Source organism: Dendrobates tinctorius, unplaced genomic scaffold (assembly GCF_039654945.1).
Source record: "Dendrobates tinctorius isolate UK_male_01 unplaced genomic scaffold, ASM3965494v1 ptg000038l, whole genome shotgun sequence".
In the NCBI taxonomy this organism is placed as follows: domain Eukaryota; kingdom Metazoa; phylum Chordata; class Amphibia; order Anura; family Dendrobatidae; genus Dendrobates; species Dendrobates tinctorius.
Genome location: NW_027361706.1, coordinates 26,087,261 through 26,110,467, shown reverse-complemented (window position 1 = coordinate 26,110,467; position 23,207 = coordinate 26,087,261). Strand labels below are relative to the sequence as shown.

The following is a 23,207-nucleotide window of genomic DNA, read 5'->3' as shown; positions in this document are numbered from 1 at the left end:
CTGCTGCATTATCATATGCACCCCATTTCACCTTGGTACCCACATACTGGATGGGCCTAGTAAAAGTCACTTCTCCATATTCTTCATATTCATTATTCATTCATATTCAACACTCTTTGTTTTACACATTGGCATCAAGGCCAGCCTTGCTGCATAGTCATATGCACCCCATTTCACCTTGGAACCCACATACTGGATGGGCCCTTGAAAATCCACTTCACAATATTTATTTGGTACATCTAGAAGTCGCCAATAATAAACAGAAAAGGTCTAAGGTAATCTACACAAGTGATGAATACTGGGACTTCAGCACAAGATTTTCAACATATCAAAGTAAATGGCATTTGCACGCCAAAAAAAATAATTACACCTCCATGCAAAGTGTTCTTTTTCTGACCAGAAACACTTGAAGATCTTTTTTATTTTATTTTTTTTTCAAATGTTAGTGTATCAGATAAAGAAAATAATGTGGCTTCACTGAAATCGTCTTCTGATGGCAACAAGGCATGGTTCAAAAAGATTATTGTCGAATGTCAGAAAAGTGCGTTTTTTCCCAAAACAATTACCGTACATTTCGCAATGTTCAAATAAAAAATCACATAGAAAATCACACAGAGTGAAGAACTGACTGCAAGTAAAAAAAGAATGAAAGAATATGCATCTTTTCCACCAAAACTTGATAACACTTCAGAGTTGCGGCTGATAAAGATAATCAGTCCAAAAGGGAGTGAAACCGATTGTTACACCCAGTCCCCGTGCTGGCTCTGCGCCCCAGTCTGCCGCTGCACCCAATTCTGGTCACTCACCTCCTGCCCTGCATGCTGTCCCTGTGCAGCAATGAGCTCCCTGTCTGTCTCATGCTGCTCCTTGGCATCCTGCTCTCTCTCCCTCCCCCATCTCCTGGCGTCCTGTCAGCAGGTCTTCAGGCAGAGCTATTAGAGCACGCGCGCTCCCCTGGCTTCTTAAAGGGAGAGAGTGCATTTTTCAAAGTTGGTTTGGTGATTATCCAATGGTGGTCTCTCCTCCATAGGGAGAGCGCCGGAGCAACGAGTATCTATCATTGCTACATCCGGATCTCTTCCTGACCTGTCTGTGCTGCGTTAGCAGTCTCTGTGCATCTTCTCATGCTATCTGTCTCCATAGATTATCTGTATCCTGCTACCCTTGGCAATCCCTGCAATCACCTGTGCAAGTGCCATCCCGTTCCGCCATCAGCCATCCGTGTCCGTGGACTGTGACAAGGTTACTGGAGCCTGCTTGCTACCAACTACCCGGATCCAGGACCTGCCTCACCTGTGTCTACTTCTCTACGGACTCTGCTATTGTATCTGTTACCCTTTTGGTCCCGCTGGGACAGCTGCCACGTGTCCGGGGTCTAACTGGAGGTAGCATCTGTGTCCTCCGGGTATTCCATTCTGGTCCTGTCCAAGGGACTTTACTACGGGTACCCAGGGCTCACTAGTTACGCCCCCTTCGGAGCCCCCCAGACCGTGGTCCCGAGGTTCCACTTTAAAAATAAAAAGCGAATGTAAACTTCACCATCTCTGTCTCCGCTTCCATTCGTTACACCAATTATTTAAAATCCTTGCAAGACTATAAAGTTTACTAATGTGACACAAAATTGTGTATGCTTTCAGTTAAGATTTTGAGAATAACCAACAATGCAGTCTGAATGACGTGATTGGAGACAGGAGACGGTATAAAAAATTTTTTTTAAAAAGTGTACCATGAAACCTCAAGCTGTCCAACCCTTTCTTGGTTTTGAAATATTAATGTATCACGACAATATGTTGAGAGCAGGATGCACTACATTGAAGGACAATCAACTTTTCGCATTTTTTAATGGTATGATGGTTCCCTCTTTGCAGAATTATGTAATGGATAGAGTTGAGCGATACCGTCCGATACTTCAAAGTATCGGATCGGAATGGATCGGCCGATCTTAAAAAAAAGTATCGGTATCGCCAATTCCGATACCGGAAGTCCCATTCAAGTCTATGGGACTTCCGGTATCGGAATAAGAAAAACCCTGTTTTTGCCTTGTACAGCCTCTCTGGGGTCTGTACGGGCCTTTCGGGGGGCTGTGCCGGCCTGCCAGGGGGTCTGTGCAGGCTCCGGTGGTCTGTGCCGGCCTGCCGGGGGGCTGTGCCGGCCTGCCGGTGGTCTGTGCAGGCTCCGGGGGGCTGTGCCGGCCTGCCGGGGGGCTGTGACGGCCTGCCGGGGGGGCTGTGCAGGCTCCGGTGGTCTGTGCCGGCCTGCCGGGGGGCTGTGCTGGCCTGCCGGGGGGCTGTGCAGGCTCCGGGGGGCTGTGCCGGCCTGCCGGGGGGCTGTGCAGGCTCCGGGGGGCTGTGCAGGCATCGTCCGATGGGACTACAAGTCCCATCGGGCGATGCATGCTACTATGACAGTGATTGACACATTAGCCAATGATGGGACAGTAGTAGTCCCATCATCCGGCTAATGTGTTGAATGTAAAAAAAAAAAAAAAAATTACATGCTACATACATGCTACATACATGCTACATACATACTACATGTAACATACATACTACATATATACTACATGCAACATGCATACTACATACATGCTACATTCATACTACATATATACTACATGCAACATACATACTACATATATACTACATGCATGCAACATACATACAACATATATACTACATGCATGCAACATGCATACTACATGTAACATACATACTACATATATACTACATGCATACTACATACATGCTACATACTACATGCATGCAACATGCATACTACATATATACTGCATGTAACATACATACTACATATATACTACATGCATACTACATACATGCTACATACTACATGCATGCTACATACATACTACATGCATGCTACCTACATACTACATACATACTACATGCATGCTACATACATACTACATGCATGCTACATACATACTACATGCATGCTACATACATACTACATATATACTACATGCATGCTACATACATACTACATGCTACATACATACTACATACATACTACATGCATGCTACATACATACTACATGCTACATATATACTACATACATACTACATGCATGCTACATACATACTACATGCATGCTACATACATACTACATGCTACATACATACTACATATATACTACATGCATGCTACATACATACTACATGCTACATACATACTACATGCATGCTACATACATACTACATGCTACATATATACTACATACATACTACATGCATGCTACATACATACTACATGCTACATACATACTACATACATACTACATACATACTACATGCATGCTACATACAATACATTCATACAATACATACATAGACATACAGTACATATAACATAGAGTAACATACTTACCAATACTTGTCACATTGTTCCCCGAAGCCATTGTCTTTTACGGAATAAATATTAACATAACAAACCACAAAAATACTCACCCATGATCCGAAGCAGTCCACACACAGCAATGGCATAAAGTGAGACTAGGGACTTTTTTTTTTTAAGTGGCGGAGGAAAACAGTGCGGAAGGATACCTACCTTCCGTCATTGGATTCCTGCAGCCCGTAGAGAACGGCAGCATCAGCTGATGCTGCAGTTCTCTACCCAAGATCGTCGTGGGACACACTCGTGGACTGCTTCGGATCATGGGTGAGTATTTTTGTGGTTTGTTATGTTAATATTTATTCCGTAAAAGACAATGGCTTCGGGGAACAATGTGACAAGTATTGGTAAGTATGTTACTCTATGTTATATGTACTGTATGTCTATGTATGTATTGTATGTAGCATGCATGTAGTATGTATGTAGTATATATGTGGTATGTATGTAGCATGCATGTAGTATATATGTGTTATGTATGTAGCATGTAGTATGTATGTAGCATGCATGTAGTATGTATGTAGTATGTATGTAGTATGTATGTGGTATGTATGTAGCATGTAGCATGCATGTAGTATGTATGTAGTATATATGTGGTATGTATGTAGCATGTAGTATGTATGTATCATGCATGTAGTATATATGTGTTATGTATGTAGCATGTAGTATGTATGTAGCATGCATGTAGTATGTATGTAGTATGTATGTAGTATGTATGTGGTATGTATGTAGCATGTAGCATGCATGTAGTATGTATGTAGTATATATGTGGTATGTATGTAGCATGTAGTATGTATGTAGCATGCATGTAGTATATATGTAGTATGAATGTAGCATGTAGTATGTATGTAGCATGCATGTAGTATGTATGTAGTATATATGTGGTATGTATGTAGCATGTAGTATGTATGTAGCATGCATGTAGTATATATGTAGTATGTATGTAGCATGTAGTATGTATGTAGCATGCATGTAGTATGTATGTAGTATGTATGTAGTATATATATATATATTTTTTTTTAACATTTAACACATTAGCCGGATGATGGGACTACTACTGTCCCATCATTGGCTAATGTGTCAATCACTGTCATGGTAGCAGGCATCGCCAGATGGGACTTGTAGTCCCATCGGACGATGCTTGCACAGACCCCCGGACATCAGCACAGCCCCCCGGCAGGCCGGTACAGACCCCCACAGGGTGCACAGACCACCGGCAGGCCGGCACAGCCCCCCGGCAGGCTGGTACAGACCCCCACAGGGTGCATAGACCACCGGCAGGCCGGCACAGCCCCCCGGCAGGCCGGTACAGACCCCGGGCAGTCCACACAGCCCCCCGGCAGGCCGGCAGAGACCCCCCGAAGGCCCGAAATGACGGCACATCATGATGCGCACACACCGCGCATCATGATGACGTAATTTCGGCTGTCAATCAACTTTGAACTTCCGATTCCGATGCCGACTTCCGATATTGAAAAAATATCGGAAGTCGGTAACGGAATTCCGATACAGCAAGTATCGGCCGATACCCGATACTTGCGGTATCGGAATGCTCAACACTAGTAATGGATAATTTTGCTAGTTTATTTGACAATTTTTTAACACTATGGTTCAGATACAGCTTTAAAGATGGCTAATACTTGCAATATAACGCTTTTTTATTTCAAAGTACAAAATTAAAGGAAAAGTATGACTGAATAGTATGAGTGGGTACACTTTTTTATATTTTAATATACAAAGGTTAAGTACATATAGGGATTAAATATATCTAATGATTAAGTATATATAAAGATTAACTACATACAGTATACTTACATCATCACCAAGAGGCTTTTAAACATCATCTGTCTGGAATATCAGAGAAGCAACACCAAGACAGAGAACCCCTTGGAGATTCAATACACTGCATGGGCGCCCCCAGTTGTGCAGGTATGAACACACTGTACATGTACAGGTACCCCAGTTTTGGAATCTGTCTTTGTCATGTTTCTTTGGTCTTATATAGTGATTTACACTATATAGTAACTCAAGTTTCACCCAGCCCTTCAACTGGCCAGCTTTCAAGGTCGGATGAAACTGAGATACCATGTAGTCGTCAGACGAAGGGCCATAGGGTTCAGAATATAAAAGCCACAAGGATTAAAATAAAACCACCACAGACAGAGGTTAAGTAAACCGTAAAGTTTTACAATCACAAACCACTAACATGGAAGCTTAGAACTGTTTGTGAAGTCAATAAACAAACAGTTCTCCAGATTGTGGCAGGATGAGATTTTTATTTCACATCTGTACATCTTTTACCAGAAATGCAGCTAGGTAATTGTCTGAATGCATTCTGTATATTTCAATATGGATTCAAAAGAGCCATTTTTATATTCGCACTACACTATTAACAGCAATCATATCTATATTCAGCCGTTCTTATAAAACTGAAGCTTAACCCATAGACTACTATGGGTCATGACAATGTTCTTGACCAGTATCTATCGGTAAGTAATGTTAAAACTATCTGCCACTATGTATTCCGGAAATAAAAGAAGGAACTACAAGAATGTGAAGATGTTCTAAAACATAACTGTGACTATGCTCAATATTCCATAACTGTTCCGTTCTGCTGTGTAGTAAATATTGGAGACTCAATAGATGATCTGACATCCTTTTCAAAAATTACTTTACAGATAAAAATAGCATTTATTTTTATTTATTTTTATTCCTGTTTATTATCCTAGAAAGAAAGAAGGAACATGCAGTCTCCCTCATACAAGTTATCTCAGCCAAAAATGATTACATTCCATACTCTGGATCTACAAGCACTCAGCTGTCACTTTTTGCTATTAAACACTTCCCATTTGATGCAGCCAAAGTAACGGCTTTCAATACAAGAAAAGATATTGTGTCAAAAGATATATTTCTAGTTAGCTACTGAGCCAAATTAACAGCATTGCTTTATCAAAGTAATATGCTGCATATTGTGTCCAATGTGATCAACCAGTCAACCAAAAACTGAGCTTTACAAGTGAGGGCATTAAAGCATGAACATTTTCTGAAGTATTTGCAAACCAGAATGTGGTTTACACATGCGGGGGTACCTTGGTAAAAAATATACTTTTGTCAGCACAGACACACTTGCCCAAAATTGTATTGCCAATAACAGCACAGAAGACGTTATCCGTGGTCGTCCATTGGCTGTTAAGGAGGAGACGGTGATGAAGGCCTGAGTAACAAGTAGACCAAATGTAAAGGACCGGCTAACCTACACTAGTAATGCCCATACACGCAGTGCATAGGCTGACAAACTTTTCACCAATGGGGGGTACCTTTTTTAAAAATATACTAGTGCCATCACAGCCCCCTTGCCCAAAATTCAACGGACTATAACAGTACAGAACACGCTCATGTAGGTCATGTAGTCTGAGTTAAGGAAGAGACATTGCAGGAAAACGAGTTAAGAAGTAGGCCCAATGTAGGGGTATGGGTCTCTGAGACTTGTAAAGGAGTGCATAGGCTGACAAACATTTCACCAATGGGGTACCTTTTTTTATAAATTTACTAGTGCCATCACAGCCCCCTCTTGCAGCAAATTGAGCGGCCTATAACAGTACAGAACATGTTCATCTAGGTCAGGTAGTGTGAGATAAGGATGAGACATTGCAGGAAACCGAGTTAAGAAGTAGGCCCAAAGTAGGGGTGTGGGTCTCTGAGATTTGTAATGGAGTGCATAGGCTGACAAACATTTCACCAATGAGGGTACCTTTTTTAAAAATATACTAGTGCCATCACAGCCCCCTTGCCCCAAATTCACCGGCCTATAACAGTACACAACACAACACGTTCACCCAGGTCATGTATTCGGAGATATGGATGAGATATTGCAGGAAACACAGTTAAGAAGTAGGCCCAATGTAGGGGTGTGGGTCTATAAGACTTGTAATGGAGTGCATGACCTGACAAACAATTCCCCAATGGGGGTTACCTTTTTTAAAAAACAGACTATGGGCAACATGGACACCCTTGCAAAAAATTGGACTGCCTGTAGCAGCACAGAACACATTAACCCTGGTGATGTAGCCGTCACTGACTTTCGAAAATGGGCAGACATACGGCGCATTTTCAACAGCAGATCAGGCTGCTCCGGGTAGCTTTTGAAAAAAAGTTGAACCACGAGGTTAAGCACATGGGCCAGGCAAGGTACGTGTGTGAGCTGACCTTGCCTCAAAGCCGCCAACCGGTTCCAACCATTGTCACACACGACCAATCCTGGCTGTATGTTCAGCGGGGTCAGCCAAATATCTGACTGCTCCTTCAGCGCTGTCCACAACTCTTCTGCATTGTGTGGTTTGTCAACCAATGCAGATTAGCGTCAGCACAGCCTGTTGCCGCTTTGCTGAGGCAGTGCTACAGTGCTTCCAGCTTCTGACTAATGTGTTCATTTCAGAGATGGAGGCTGAAGAAGAGGAGGAGGAGTAGGAGGTGCAGGATCTTTAAACTGGGAGCAACCCTGACTGACGTAGGGCCAGCAATCCTCGGCGTAGGAAGGATGTGTTCCATCCCAAGGTCTGACAGGGTGCCGGCTTCCACTCTATTAACCCAGTGTGCCGTCAGTGAGATGTACCGTCCCTGCCCACCAGCACTCATCCACGTGTCCGTGGTTAGGTGGACTTTCCCAGTAACAGCATTGTTGAGGGCACCGGTAACGTTGTGGGACACATGCTGGTGTAAGGCCGGTATGGCACAATGGGAAAAAGAGTGGCGACTGAGGACCTGGTACCTTAGGACAGTCGCCACCATCAAGTTGCGGAAAGCTTCCGTCTCCACTAGCCTAAAAGGCAACATTTCGAGTGCAAGCAGACGAGAGATGTGTGAATTAAGTAATGTGGCCTGTGGTGCATTGAATGAATATTTCTGCTTGCATTCCAATGACTGGGGTATAGACAACTGAAGGCTAAGCTGGGACAAGGACATGAACGGGCTTGATGATGGTGCTGGTTGACTGTGGGCAGCAACAAGTACAGGGCTCGAGGCATCTTCACAGGCACGTGGAACTGGGGATTGGCATGTACGCAAAACAGTGAAAGAAGTGTTGTCACCTGCAGACAGTGTTCTTGGAGACTGTGGTTCTGCCCACAAAGTCAGGTGCTTTGCTACCATGTGCCTAATCATGCTAGTGGTGGTCAGGCTAGTAGCTTTACTACCCCTGCTGATGTGGGAATGGCAAGTGCTGCAAATGGCCTGTTTGGGGTTATTGGCAGAGTCCTTAAAAAATAACCAGACTCTGGAAGATCTAACACTTTGAATGGCAACTTTCGGCCTGTTGGTGTGACGGGTAACGGATGCACACCTTCTGTCTACGGCCACCACACTGCTTCTTCTTGCCTGTTGGGGTCTTCTTCTTGCCTCCTTCCCCATGTGGGCTGCTTTGCTCGCTCTGCATATCCTCCTGCCAGGTTGGGTCAGTACCTATGTCATCCACCACCTCGTCTTCCACATCCGCACCCTGCTCCTCCTGACTTTCCAGCAATTGTGTCTCATCATCATCCACCTCAGGTGACCGTGGCTGCTCAAAGATTTGTGAATCGCTACATGGAATATCATCTTGCCCCGCTTCAAGTGGAGTGGGCAAGAGGCCAGAATCTACAAATGGATGACTGAACAGCTCTTCTGAGGGTTCGAGTGTGGCATCAGTTGTCTCAGTGCACTCGGCATGGTGGGAGGAAGGAGGAGCAGGGTGAGTAATATCCAGTCCACACTCACGGCTACTCAGACTTGACCGTGTGGAAGACGTGGTGGTGTTGGTGGCTAAGTGACTTGAAGCATTATCCGCTATCCAACCAACAACCATTTCACACTGCTCTAGCTTCAATAGTGTTGTGGTGCGGTCCCCTAGAAACTGGGACAGGAATTTCAAGCACGAAGATGTGGTTCTTTGCCGTGGCCCACTGTAAGCTTTGCCATGGCCTCGTCCTCTGCATGCACCATCAGCATCAATTCTACTTCCCCGTCCCTTGCCCCTTGCCTTGCCTATTTTAAATGGAGTAATGAAAGAGTTAAAAAGCTGCCTACAAATGGATGTCTTTGGAGAACATTTGGATGTGGTAAGTACTGTAGGCCTGCAAAGCGAAGATTTTTCCACCACAGATACACCAGGCCTCTGCCTGAGATAACAGACTGTATTCCTTATTAATTTATATTTTTTTGGGAGACAAAAGACTGCTGGATATAACAACAGTGACAGGCAGGCGAAAATTAAAACAGCCGTAAACTGGCCAAAGTTTGAGCACGCACAGATAGTAGCTGGCACAGAGAGAGCACTACAATGAATTTGTGGCCTTTTTTATTTTGTGGCCTAAATTATCATGTATTTAAAGCAAATTTACAGGAAGCCCCCAAAAATATAACAGCTGTAAAATGGCAAGAGTTTGAGCACACACAGATATGAGCTGGCACGCAAGTAACACTACAATGTTTGGTTGGCCCTTTTTATTTTGTGGCCTAAATTATCATGTATTTAAAGCAAATTTACAGGAAGCCCCCAAAAATATAACAGACGTAAAATGGCAAGAGTTTGAGCACACACAGATATGAGCTGGCAGGCAGGTAACGCTACAATGTTTGGTTGGCCCTTTTTATTTTGTGGGCTAAATTCTCATGTATTTAAATCAAAGTAACAGGCAGCACCCAAAAATAAAACAGCTGTAAACTGGCAAGAGGTTGAGCACAAACAGATATGAGCTGGCACCAAGAAAACACTACAATTAATGTGTTTGGTTTTTTTAATTTTTTGGGGGGCTAAATGCTGCTGTATTTAAAAAAAAGGTACAGATAGCCCCAAAAATGAAACAGCCATGAACTGGCTATAGTTTTAGCATGCACTGATATCAGCTGCAACGGAGATACACCAAAAAATGTGCGGCATATACTGTATTCAAATTGCATATATACGGATAATATAGCCCACAGGTAGCAGCAGCAGCACCAGAAAACAGGAAGGGAATGCTGTATATACACACATACAGTGCCTGCAGGCCTTGCACTGATGTGTATGAAGTGACGTACGATACCCCGCCTGCCTATAGCTGGAACCCATATACTCCGTTAATAGTCCTTAGAAGGACTGTGGATTTAGCTGGATGTGAGATATAGCATGCTAGAACCCACACCTATAAAGCACCAATTCTGACCCTATATCGGCTGCAGCTATCCCTACTCTGTCTGATTCCGGAGGTGACTGTGACGAGCATGGTGACGCCCGGTCTCTTCTACCCCTGATGATGCTGTGCGACCAGCCATATCACTGCACGACCACAACAAAGATGGCTTCGGCGTTTCATAGTCTGAAGCGTGATTGGGTCTCTAAAGTCCGCCAAAATTGCTGGGTGGAGACACGAGTTCCCACCGAGCTATCCCAGAAATGCTCGCTGCTCGCCGAGTACTACGAGCACACTAATACTCGGGCGGGTAACGAGTAGTGGCAAACACGTTCGCTCATCACTATGCATTACCATTGTTGATGTTTTGAATATGCTCTGATGTTCTTTTTTTTAACTTGCAGGTAGTGCAGCCTACATAGTCAAGATTACAAATGTCACATTGAATTCAGTAGACAACATATTGCGTGTTGCAATTAATAAATGTTTTAATAAAATGTCATTAATGCATTGCGTTTTTATTGCGTATTTGCACACACCGTATTTGTTGCCTGCACATTTAAAAAATCCTTTCGTAGATAACCATGTAGTATTAGTGGCTGTCATATTATTTTGAAAGAGTCTTGGTGATAAATAATCACCTAATGATTTACCTCTTTGTGCAATACACCTATGTCCTTTAGATAAAACTTGATTGAAAATATCATCTTGATATAAGAAGGAATATATTTATTAATGATATATTTAATACCATTAAATTGAAGACTATAGGGAGCACTAAATGTGACAATATCTTTACCTCCACTAATTTTACATTTTATAGGCATTAAAGTTTGTTGTCTGGTTATATTGATAACCTTGTTGAATGAATTATCAATAATATTTTTGTCATACCCTCTAGTATAGAGCCTTTGTGTAATGTTGGAGCTTTCTTGTAAAAAAGACTCGATGTCAGAACAGATTCTCCTGGCTTTAATAAACTCACTGTAAGGGATTGATTTAATAGTGTGATTAGGGTGACAGCTACCTGCAGGTAATGTGGTGTTGCTACTAATTGGTTAACGCTAAATAGAACTATGGATACAATTTTTGGTAACATCACCCATTAACCCCTTTACCCCCAAAGGTGGTTTGCACGTTAAAGGGAATCTGTCAACTCATTTTTGGCCTATGAGATGCGGCCACCGCCATCAGGGGCTTATCTACAGCAAAACAGTAGAAACCCCCCACAAATGACACCATTTTGGAAACTAGACCCCCCAAGGAACTAATCTAGATGTGTGGTGAGAACTTTGAACCCCCAAGGGCTTCACATAAGTTTATAACGTACAGCCATAAAATTAAAAAAATCATATTTTTTCCACAAAAATAATCATTTTCCCAAGGGAAGCTGGACTCCAATAGTTATTGTGCAATTTGTCCTGAGTACGCTGATACCCCATATGTGGGAGTAAACCACTTTTTGGGGTCATTGCAGAGATCGGAAAGGATGGAGCGCCATTTGACTTTTTCAATGCAAAATTGGTTGGAATTGAAATTGGACGCCATGTCGCGTTTGGAGAGCCCCTGATGTGCCTGAGCAGTGGAAACCCCCCCACAAGTGACCCCATTTTGGAAACTAGACCCCCAAGGAACTTATCTAGATGTGTGATGAGTCCTCAATTTTTTTATTTTCCCAAGGGTAACAGAAGAAATTGGACCCCAAAAGTTGTTGTTCAATTTGTCCTGAGTACGCTGATAACCCATATGTGGGAGAAAACTACTGTATGGGCACAAGTTGGGGCTCGGAAGGGAAGTAGTGACGTTTTGGAATGCAGACTTTGATGGATTATGTCACGTTTGGAGAGTCCCTGATGTGCCTAAACAGTGGAGACACCCACAAGTGACCCCATTTTGGAAACTAGACCCCACAAGGAACTTATCTAGATGTGTGGTGAGCACTTTGAACCCCCAAGTGCTTCACAGAAGCTTATAAGTACTCCGACCGCCATATTGGAATGGACACAAACACACATACTCACACACACACACGTGCTCAATAAATACACAAAGAGTAGGTAGATATATAAATGTCAGTGGCAAATACAATTAGTACAGTGTGTGTGCAGCTTACTGTATATGTATTTAATTAATAAGATTATTTGTCTAAAAAAAAAAAAGGTGTGGGCTCCTGCATAATTTTCAGAACTAGCTGAGGGAAAGCTGATGGCTGGGGGCCGATGTTTATAGCTCTGGAAGGGGGTAATACCCATGGAGCGTCACAGGCTATTAATATCAGCTCACAACTGTATACTTAGCCTTTACTGGCAATTAAAATGGAGGACCCTAAAAAAAATGACATAGGGTCCTCTATGATTAATGAACAGCAAAGGCTATGCAGACAGCTGCGGGCTGATATTAATAGCCTAGGACGGGGCCATGGATACTGCCCACCAGGCTAAAACCATCAGCTCTCAGTCGCCACAAAAAAAGCACATCTTTAAGATGCAACAATTCTGGCACTTAGCCTCGGTCTTCCCATTTGCCCTGTAGCCATGGCAAGTGGGGTGATAATTGGGGATTGATGTCACCTTTGTATTGTCAGGTGACATAAAGCCCAGAGGTTAGTAATGGAGAGGTGTCAATAAGACCGCCTCCATTACTAATCCCATAATCATATTGTATAAAAACACAGACACCATCAAAAGTCCTTTAATTGAAAGAAAGACACAGACTCCTTTAACAGATCTAAATTTAACCATACTTACGATCTCTCCCATTCCCCCGATGCCTTCATCATCTGCAAAAGAGGTAAAAAAACAAGCAACAATATTCCTCATCTTTCCGCAGAGATGTTTTAATCCATTTGTCCCACGATGGGTCTAGCTCTCCTGCATCTAGATGGCAGGCTGCATGGTTGCATGATGCGACTATGCAGCCTGTCATCCAGTAGACACTGAGCACCCTGTGCTCAAGTGTCTGCCTGTGAACTGCTATTCCCTGTTTGAGGGCACCGTAAGCGTGAGTGTCATGGCCACTGGCACTCACCCGTGCATGTCCGCCCCCAGCGCGTCCCCAAATTCTGTCCCACTCCGCTCCCCGCCTGTCTTGGGGTCTCGGCGCATCGGCAGTTCACGCATGCGCGGCTGCGCTTCCTCCACCACAAGTTTTTCTGAGAGGTCCTGACCTGGTGGCTCCATCCCATTATGGCGGTGCCCACCAGGTATTTCAGCATGACGTCTGTACAGGTATCGACGCGCTTAGTGCTAGCTTCTGTTCACCTGGTGTTTTCACCGTCCTCAGGCCCCTAGCCTTGCTACCTGTAGGCTTCCATATCTCCTGCTGTCCCTCTGTCCTTGAGTCTGTGAGCCTCCTGTGTCCTCAGCCTTGAGTTTGTGTGCCTCCTGTCCTCTCAGCCTTGTGTCCATTTCTCCCTGGTACTAACCCTGCATACCTCCCTCATTTTGTTCTTCTCCCTCTCTTTCAGCATCAAGTCCCCGCCAGCCCTTGGTCCTTCTGGTCCCACTTCCATTCCGTATTTCCTGTCCCTGGGAATCTCATTCCCTCGACTCCATCTTCACCTCAGTCCTCCTTCATATCTTCCCTGTGTTGCGCTGAGTCGCCCCTTTGGCTCCAGCCATTGTGGTTCCATCTCCCTTGGGCCTTCCCCTAACACTCCCTGTATAGGGGAGGCTCCACCTGGTTCGCTCGCACTCAGGGGCTCTGGAGCCACGACCCAGAGGGTCCACTTTCGGGTTTTCCCTAGAAACCCTAACAGTGAGAAAGTTCTCCTGCTCGCAGTGCCGTCTGACAGGTCCTGTGAGTTCATGGCCAATAAACTCACTTCACCTTTCTGATGTCAGCGCGAGCGCCGTGGGAAAACTGTGACTTGAGCATCGTGCGAAAAAGCAAGTCATCAGGTCACCGCAGTTCAAGTTCAGTGAATTCACAGCAAATCACGGCAAGAAATTCCACGGTCTGGTCTACTGTGAAGTCACTGAGATTGAACTGCGGTGAACTCAGTAACTTTTTCCCATAGTGCTGAAGTCACAGCAGTTCAGCCCTGCTGGGAATGAAACCGCAGTGACCAAAGGCAACTTCGATGATGTCACCACTGGTCACTGACGCTGCGCTTGCAGCAGTTCAGTCACCAGTGATTATCAGCCTGGACGGTCGCATCTTGGCACTGTCCAGGTTGAAAACTGTTAATCCCCCTGATATGTATTACGGCTTGGGACAGAACGACTGATAGGTGAGGGATGTTGTTTTTTTTATTAATTTTAGTTTTATTACAGGAGAATGAGGGCTTTAGTGGAATAGGCGTTCACCTTATTATATTAATTGAGACCCACTTTCAGTGTTTTCCATCCCTCCCTATGTAAATTACTTTGTCGTGATACTAATTTTGCATATAATTATGTGCCTTTTTGTGATTTAATAAAGAAAATAACTTTTTTAGTAAAAATTTTCTTGGACTGTTACTCCAGAGTTTTTTTCTCTTGATGGTAATAACTTACTGTATCTTCTAGTTTAGTGAAAGATCAGACTCATCCAAACTCAAAATGCAGAACATTTTTTTCTCTGAAAGAAGCCATCAAGCGTCCACTATCACACATGAGCTTCCTTTTAGATCCTGTTGACTTCTTTATGATCTGTTGATAATTTTAATACATATCCTTCCAGTTTGGTGTTTACAGTAACCCAAAACTGTTGCGCTCATGAATGCAGCAGACAGGCTAATCTTCCTGTCTAGAGAATATACAAATTATAAACTGGGTACTAGAGAGGAGTGAAGCGATTCGATGCATATAGAAATTGAGTTGACTTTTATGAATTTCGCAGGTTGCAGCAAGTTCAGACAATTTGCCATTTGATTAGCACAAATTGGCAAAAAAAGTCAGTTTCCTTTTGTCACATTGCAGAAGATTGCATCAGCTATAGAGGGATGACATAACATTGGGGTGCGACCATGCAGGCTTCCCCATAATGACTTACAGCTGTAACATGACATGGCATAGAGCAACCAAACACTACACTATGCGTATCCAATACAACAATAATATATACCGATTTAATCTTAAGCACATACAACAAAATAAATTCTGTAGAGTCGGTAGAGAAACAATCGCCCCTTACTATAACAGTGAATAAGTATCTTAGAACAGTCGATTATGTAAGTACCCCTAGTGTACATTTCAGATCTTCCATTTTGAACCATGAAGTAGGTTTAAACCTTTTCATCAGTTGTGATATCTCCGATTGTGTATAGCTATGTTCAATAAAGGATCTCCGTGTGTGAAGAATTTGATTGTTGACTTTTCCTTTTATCTCTCTAAGTCTAATTTGCCATATACTAATAGAGTTTTTATAACATTTATCATTTCAGACTGTTGAGGTGCTTCTTTCTTTATCCAATATGTAAGTACGCACTTTTTGACTGCAAGAAGAGCTAAGTGCATTATTTGAGTGGATACAATTCTATATATATTTTACATTTATTTTGTATATAGACTCTCATATCTCTTACATTTTTATTAACCTCATTATATGCTAGTGTAGTCTTAGATTTGAGAAATTGTATGTATCCAATGATATGGCCTCTAATCACTGCCTTTGCTATATCCCAAAAGAGATGAGAATCTTCTATATGATCCCTGCTATCTAGATTATATTCCAACCACCATTCCTTCAGTAGTTAATTAATGTTTTCATCTTAAGTCAGAAAACTTGGGAATTTCCAAATACTATCTGACTCTTTTGGAAAAACATCAGTCTAAGTTTTCTTCACAGAGCACAATCTGAGATAACTAGATCTTCAACATCGACATGACTGATTTTGCTTAAAATATTTTCTACAGCCAAAAAACAATCAATCCTAGAACAATTATTATCGACATGGGACAAATGTGTATATTCCCTGCCCATGGAGAAAGTGGGGCGCCAGGCGTCTTTAGGATTTGTGTTTTCTAGCATATGGGCGCCAATCCTTATCCTGTAGTAATGCCATATGTACTTTGATTTTTTCAAATGTCTTACCACTAAAATTCTCTTTTGGGTGATTGTAGCCCTTTCATATTCCAAAATTAGCTTTATAATGCAGTAGTCAAGTTATTATAATAATCACAGGGTGTGAAAACAACAAACATCAGAATCAAACAAAGAAAGAAAAAAATAAAAGCAGACAACTTTCTCCAACTTAGAGAATTTCACTATAGACAGAGTCAATATTTGTAGTGTTGACGTCACTTTTTTCACAAACCTATGAGAAGTCTGTCTACTTCCCTACTTTTTGCTAAATTATATATATATATACAGTATATACGCTGAAGATGGCACGTTCCCTGAGTTTTTCCAGCAAGATGGTGCACCACCACATTATGGGTGTCAGGTCCAAGCATTCCTACAAGGAATCTGACCCCCTTAGACTAGCATTTCTTGTGCGGTGTTGCTATCAGTGTGTCAAGAGTGGAAGTAGAGGGTTGCATTGACAATCCAACACAATGGGCAGCCCTGTGAACACATTTTATAAGTGGTCATAAACTTGTAAATAACTCATGAAAAAATAAATCTACATTAAAACCAAGCATAACATTGTTTTTCTTGGGAAATTCTCAATAAGTTTGATGTGTCACATGACCCTCTTCCCATTGAAAAAAATAAAGTTGCATCCAAAATGGCCAACTTCAAAATGGCCACCATGGTCACCACCCATCTTAAAAAGGTTCCCCCCTGCCATATACTAATGTGCCACAAACAGGAAGTTGATATCACCAACCATTCCCATTTTATTTAGGTGTATCCATTAAATGACCCACCCAGTATAGACAGAGTCAGTATTAGTAGTGGTGACTTCACTTTTCTTCACAAAGCTATGGAAAGTCTGTTTACTTCCCTACTTTTTGATAAATTAAATATATTTAAATATATATATATATAAATAAATATAAATGTACATAACTTCAAAGTATTCCAATATTGAAAGAACCCTCTATCTCTATGCCTCCTCCTTTAGTCAGATCATGTATTATTTAAAAAAAACAAAAGAAACAATACTTTCCGATGTCGTCATATAGCTTCCACAAGAGCAATTCGTAACAAGTACATCTTTCATAGCATTTTCACTTGGACTCTTTCTCCTTTTTTCCTCCCCTTTTCCATTACTCTCCCTCCTCTCTCCCTAATCTCCACCCCCTTCTCCTCCACATTTATATATCAACACCCAAAATTTCTCTTCTCATAGCGATATAAGATTTCTCAGTCTTTTGCATAGTGTAAGATTTTTATCCCTTTGAGAAAGAGTTTTAATCATTCAAAAGGGGATAATCAGAATAAGTCCCGACAATACTCAGACGTTTTGTTGGTGATTCTTTTTTCTGCTGTTTTCCTTGAGAAGATCTTCTCTGTCTTTAAGAAAGTCTGATGCTTGTTCTGCTGCTGAAAATGTTTGTGTTCTTCCTCCAGGTAAAAACACTTTAAGATTTGCCGAGAATTGTAATGAGAAGCGGGTTTTCTTCTATACTAGCTCAGTGCATATTCCACTAAAGACGCGTCTTTCTTTGTTACTTCCACCGAGCAGTCACTGAAAATTAACGCTCTACGTCCATCGAGCACCAGGGGTGGAGAGGATTTTCTGTACCTTTGTAAGATGTCCACTTTGTCTGCATAGCTCAGGTATTTCGCAGTACCAGGCCCGTGCTTATAGCAGGAGTTTCTTGTGGTGGAGGTGGTGGTGGGCCGACTCTGTGAGCGCATTTCACCTTCAATGGTGTATTAAGGCCCAGAGCGTTTGGTAGGTCTAGTGTGCATATACTTGTAAGCTGGCTACGGGTCATAGATTCTGGTAAACCCATGATCACAACATTGCTTCTATTCTCCAGATCATCAAATGCAGCAAGATCTCATCTATAATATGCATTTAATTCATTTATTTGCTGATATAAATTTATTCTGATAAAAATTGGCACCGGCCGCGCCTGCGCAGTAGCATCTATTGGATCACCAATCTTGGTGGAGACAATTTTTTTCTCTAGCAAACCGCCGGCGCCTGCCTGCTGAATGTGAATTTTTTTTAAAAACATATAGTCAGTGTGTAAAATAGGGAGCAGATCACTGAGGGATCAGTGACCTGACAGAAGCCATCGGTATGAAAAGCTAAGAAGAGCACCGCATGAAGACCTCCCCACAGGCCCGCCCCGGAGTGGAAAGAGATGAAAAACATTCTCCACAAGAATTGGCCTGTACTAAAAGCAGACCCAATTCTGGCAGCACAATTACTAAAAAATCCCCTTATAACGGCCAGGAGGGATAGGAGTCTGAAGGACATGTTACTGAGGAGCCACTATACTGCCAAGGTGTCCAATCCCTTCACCTCTTCTGAAAGTAAACCGAGACGGGCTGTTACCCCTGTGGTGACTGTTGGGTCTGTGAAAACATCATCAGGAGTACAGAATTTATGTCCTCTGATGGGTCGTTATCTTGACATTATAAGGTTTTTCATGGCTGTGATACAAAAAGTCTAAAGGTAAGGGGGATAGATTGTGTTAATGGGGGAATTAGTGGTGATGATTTAAAACAGATATTGGCACAATTAGAATGCCAATAGATCAGTAATTTGGAATCCATGGCCCCCCAAAGGCTTAACTGAAAAATGAAGCTTTCTCCCATTTCTTTGAATAATCTATTAACATCAACAATGTCCATTGTATAGGGAATATTCAAGGTTCCTGATATCTCTGCGCTTTTATTTTAATTATGTGTGTTTTTTGTCTGTTTGTAGCTGATACATTATTGAAGATTTATCTTTTCCTTATGGCTATTCATGAAATGTATGTGTGATATGGGATTCTTGTGTGACCATCATATGAGGACCCCTCTGGTGTCAGGATGAACACTTATGAACATTCATCTTGAACGCCATATTATTGGTTGACACAGTAATAATAGTGTTGTTCATGTACTCTTGTATATATAGCTATTAACACTTTTGCACATGTGCACTTTAATTATATGTTTTTTTATAAATGCTGCACTTTATAGTGCTATGGTATATTAGTGGATTCCAATGCAATAATGTTGTTTTCTCTATTTGAGTATATTAAGCACATGTGCACTTTATTATACCTAATGTTACCCATTGTGTGACACACTTTCATTAATGTGACTAGTGGTTATGATTTTACACTGGCACTTGTAATATCTGTTGTTTTCATTATCTAATATGGTGATTTGTTTTACCTCACTAATAACGGTAGACTCCATGGGACTCCTTAAACATGGCCGCCGGTTGAGAGTGCACTCTGTGAACTGAACGCTGGTCCGTCCTTCCTAGAATCCAACTTGACAATGCACCTGTCATGTCGCCGTCAGACTTGGGGCCTGCTATTCCGATCGCGGCCACTAGGAGGCGCCGGACCGCCACTTCGCCGCCTGACTCAGTGACGGCTGTTCCTGCCTCGGCCACTGGGAGGCACCGTGGTTCGCCCGTGAGTTATGGTGATGACAGAGAAGGGGCTCCTGCGCAGGCATCTGGTGGGCGCAGGTTCCGCCCCTCTGTCAGTCATCAGGGGGTTACTGCATCACCATCTGGCCTGGTCCTGGGTGCGGTCCTAATGACATCATCAGTCCAGGAACCTGTGAGGGATGACCTGATCCCTCAAATACCTTGGGACTGGTCTTGCAAGCCGCCGGATATATTCTTGGTTCCCCTATGTGCTACTGTGTGAATTGCTATAGTTATCTTTGACCTCAGCTTGGATTTCTGACCTTTCTATTGCCTGCCATTTTTGTACTTCTGCCGCCCTCCTGGTTTATGACTCTGACTTTGGCCCGAATCTGACTCTGCTACTGTCTGCTGATTTTTGTACCGTTGCTGCCTGTTAAATATTAATAATCCGTTAATTTCTTATAAGACTCAGTTCTGTACATTGCTTTAGCTGACACGACATAGGCTATTTTTGTAAGCTTGGCTCATGGTACAGGACAACACCATATATACCGAGATCACATGCTTTAAGAGACGTATATAATTCATGGCTCATTGTAGAGGTCGCTCTCTCTCCTTCCCTATCACCATGAGACACATTTGAGGAGTCATCTGTGCTAGGCCATGACATTACGGATAGCTGGTATGTTAATCCAACTCACATCCAGAGAAGCTACGCACTACAGGACACATGTCTTTTCAGAGTTCCAGGAAAGAAGGTTACAAGCTTAGCTATGAACTAATGGACAATCTATTTATAATCATGCACCTATTTTTATGTTTTTCTGTAATAATCTTTTCTTTGATGGAAGAATCCAAATAAACCACTACATTTTTATCTGGTAACTAGTCCTAAGTATTTTACAAGAATACGCATTTTTTTACATTGGAGAGCCAGCCAGATCTGAATTTTTGTTCTTTTTTGCGGATTTCCCTCAACTTGCCCAAAAGGGGGATTGAACTTTGCTAACATCAGTCATATGTGCAAGTTATCAGGAACTCCACTACTCACAACCTAGAAGTGAGGACTAAGAATTGCCACATGGATTGAGAAGTATTACAAGTGCCAGATGTGCTGAAGCCAGACGTGTGAAGACAAGAGACCAGCGTTGTCCATCAAAGGAACAAGCTGAGACATTTCAAGGTAAGAAATGGATGTCATTAATTGTTTTTCTAAGCAGAGTAAATTGAAATTTAAGTCTGTAGACAAGTCTAATTCAGAAGTATTATGGCTTAGCTTATATGCAGAGTGTGAAATGGAAAATCAGAAGATAGATTCTAAGCTTTTCAACAGAGAAAGAGATAAATTAAAAAAATATTCTACAGATGGTACATATATTTCATAGATCTGTGTCAGAGAAATCCAAAAATGATTGTGTAGAGGATAGTGATATTCCCGAGATTCACTGTAATGTAGAGAAACAGTTACAAGTAGCAGCAGCCATTCAAGGTGACCTTGCAGACGTGGAACAAGATGGAGAAGTAGGAGGAGACTTCAGAACTGACGTAGATGACGTACAAGGGAAAGACGGACCACTAAAAATAGACGACTCACAGGCCCAAATCCGAAGTAAAGTAAGGAAAAATTTGATAAAAATATGCAAAATCATTCCTGCATATGATAACAAAATCCATGTTTGTAGAAACTCTGAGGTTTTTGAAAGCTGTGTTGACAAATTTGATTTATCTAATGAGGAGAAGAATCAGTTGTTCAAAATGTGGATCCCTGTAAACTTTGCTAGGAGATTATCTTTAAAGATATCTGGTGAAAAACATGAGAACTTAAGTGATAAAGACAGATTAAAAATTCTGATTTTTTGTTCATCAAATGAAAATTATCCAGATATTGATATTCTTCAAAAATTAAGGATTGGTCGGAAGGAATGTACCTACACTTTCATGTCCATATATGAACGTCTGTACAAAATGCTGAGTGAGAATGTCAAAACACAGTCCCTCATAAAGAGTTTTGTAAACAAATTTTGGTTTTTAAATCCTGCATCTTGTGTTATTGCGTCACAAAAAGATTCTTTATTTGAATGTGCGCAATCCCTTGATTTTGCCAGAAAACACGAGAATCGTGAAAGGAAAGTAAATTGTGCTAATTTTGTGAAGACAGGCAGAGCAAAACTTTATCAGAAGCCTGTATTAGCAAAGCCTTCTAAAATTACATATTTGTTATAAGCCTTATGGAATGATGCAAAGGACCACCGAAAAAACTTCACAGTTTAAGCCCTTTCTGTAGCAAAGATGGCTGAATTTGACAGACAGAAGCAGGTGGTGAGTGACATCATTGACTTTGAGCTGAAGGGTTCATCTGAGCAGCTCAGAAAATCTGTTGACTTCAAAGTAGCAAGAATATTTAAAGACATTTTTTACAGGGAAAGAGTGGGTGTAGGAATTGGCTAAAAAAGTAATTATATGTTGTGTAAAAGTGTTATACAATGTATTAGTCAGTTATATGTAATTATTATATAGAGTATAATTCTGTAGTTCTAGAGTTTTGTAGATATACATATTCATACAGTATATATAGAGATGTTTGTAGAAGTAGAGATTGTAGAACTGTATTTTTTAGTGAAAATTAAAATCTACTCCAGTAATAAAATTTAGAATTATGAATATGATATTAACCTTCTCTTTTATTTTTCCTTAGAATTTTCATTTCAAAGCAGGACTTAATCGGAAAAAGTCTCTTACAAGGATTTATGCCTTTATTTACTCAGGAAGTTGCAATAATTGCATGATTTTATATATTTAACACTTAAAAGGAAATAGCTAACTGCATTTTAAAAGTGTTCTGTGTATGCCTTTACTGCATGGCTTGAATGACTACCAAAGCATGTGAAATTTGAACCTTATTCTAATAATAGGTATACCAGTATACTATGTCCCTGGTTTTAGTGCTGTAATGCCTACAGCCTTAGGGAAAAGGATGTTTTAAGGAGTCTTAGCTTTTGCAAACCAATGGAATTTTTTTCCAGGCCTAAATGTCAAGTATAGCTATACAACATATATTTATGTCATGTGTATTTGGGGAATATACAAAGAAATATTAAGATACTAAATGTAATAGTTTACAATAGAAGGAAAGTTCTGCTCCAGCTGCTATTAAAATCTTCTTTAATGAAAAACCATTAAAACAAACAATGGTGAAGACTCTCCATGTAACCACAACACAATAGAGATGACAGGCT

General features: G+C 41.6%; 1 long non-coding RNA gene across 1 annotated transcript in view; it reads left to right on the top strand.

Moving 5' to 3' along the window:
• Nucleotides 1-1,538, top strand: part of LOC141088374 (uncharacterized) — a 47,677-nt gene extending 46,139 nt beyond the window's left edge. Inside the window, exon 3 of the long non-coding RNA XR_012231934.1 lies at nucleotides 1,144-1,538. This is a non-coding gene — a long non-coding RNA (uncharacterized lncRNA). The remainder of the gene's footprint in view (nucleotides 1-1,143) is intronic.
• The last annotated feature ends 21,669 nt before the right edge of the window (nucleotides 1,539-23,207 follow it).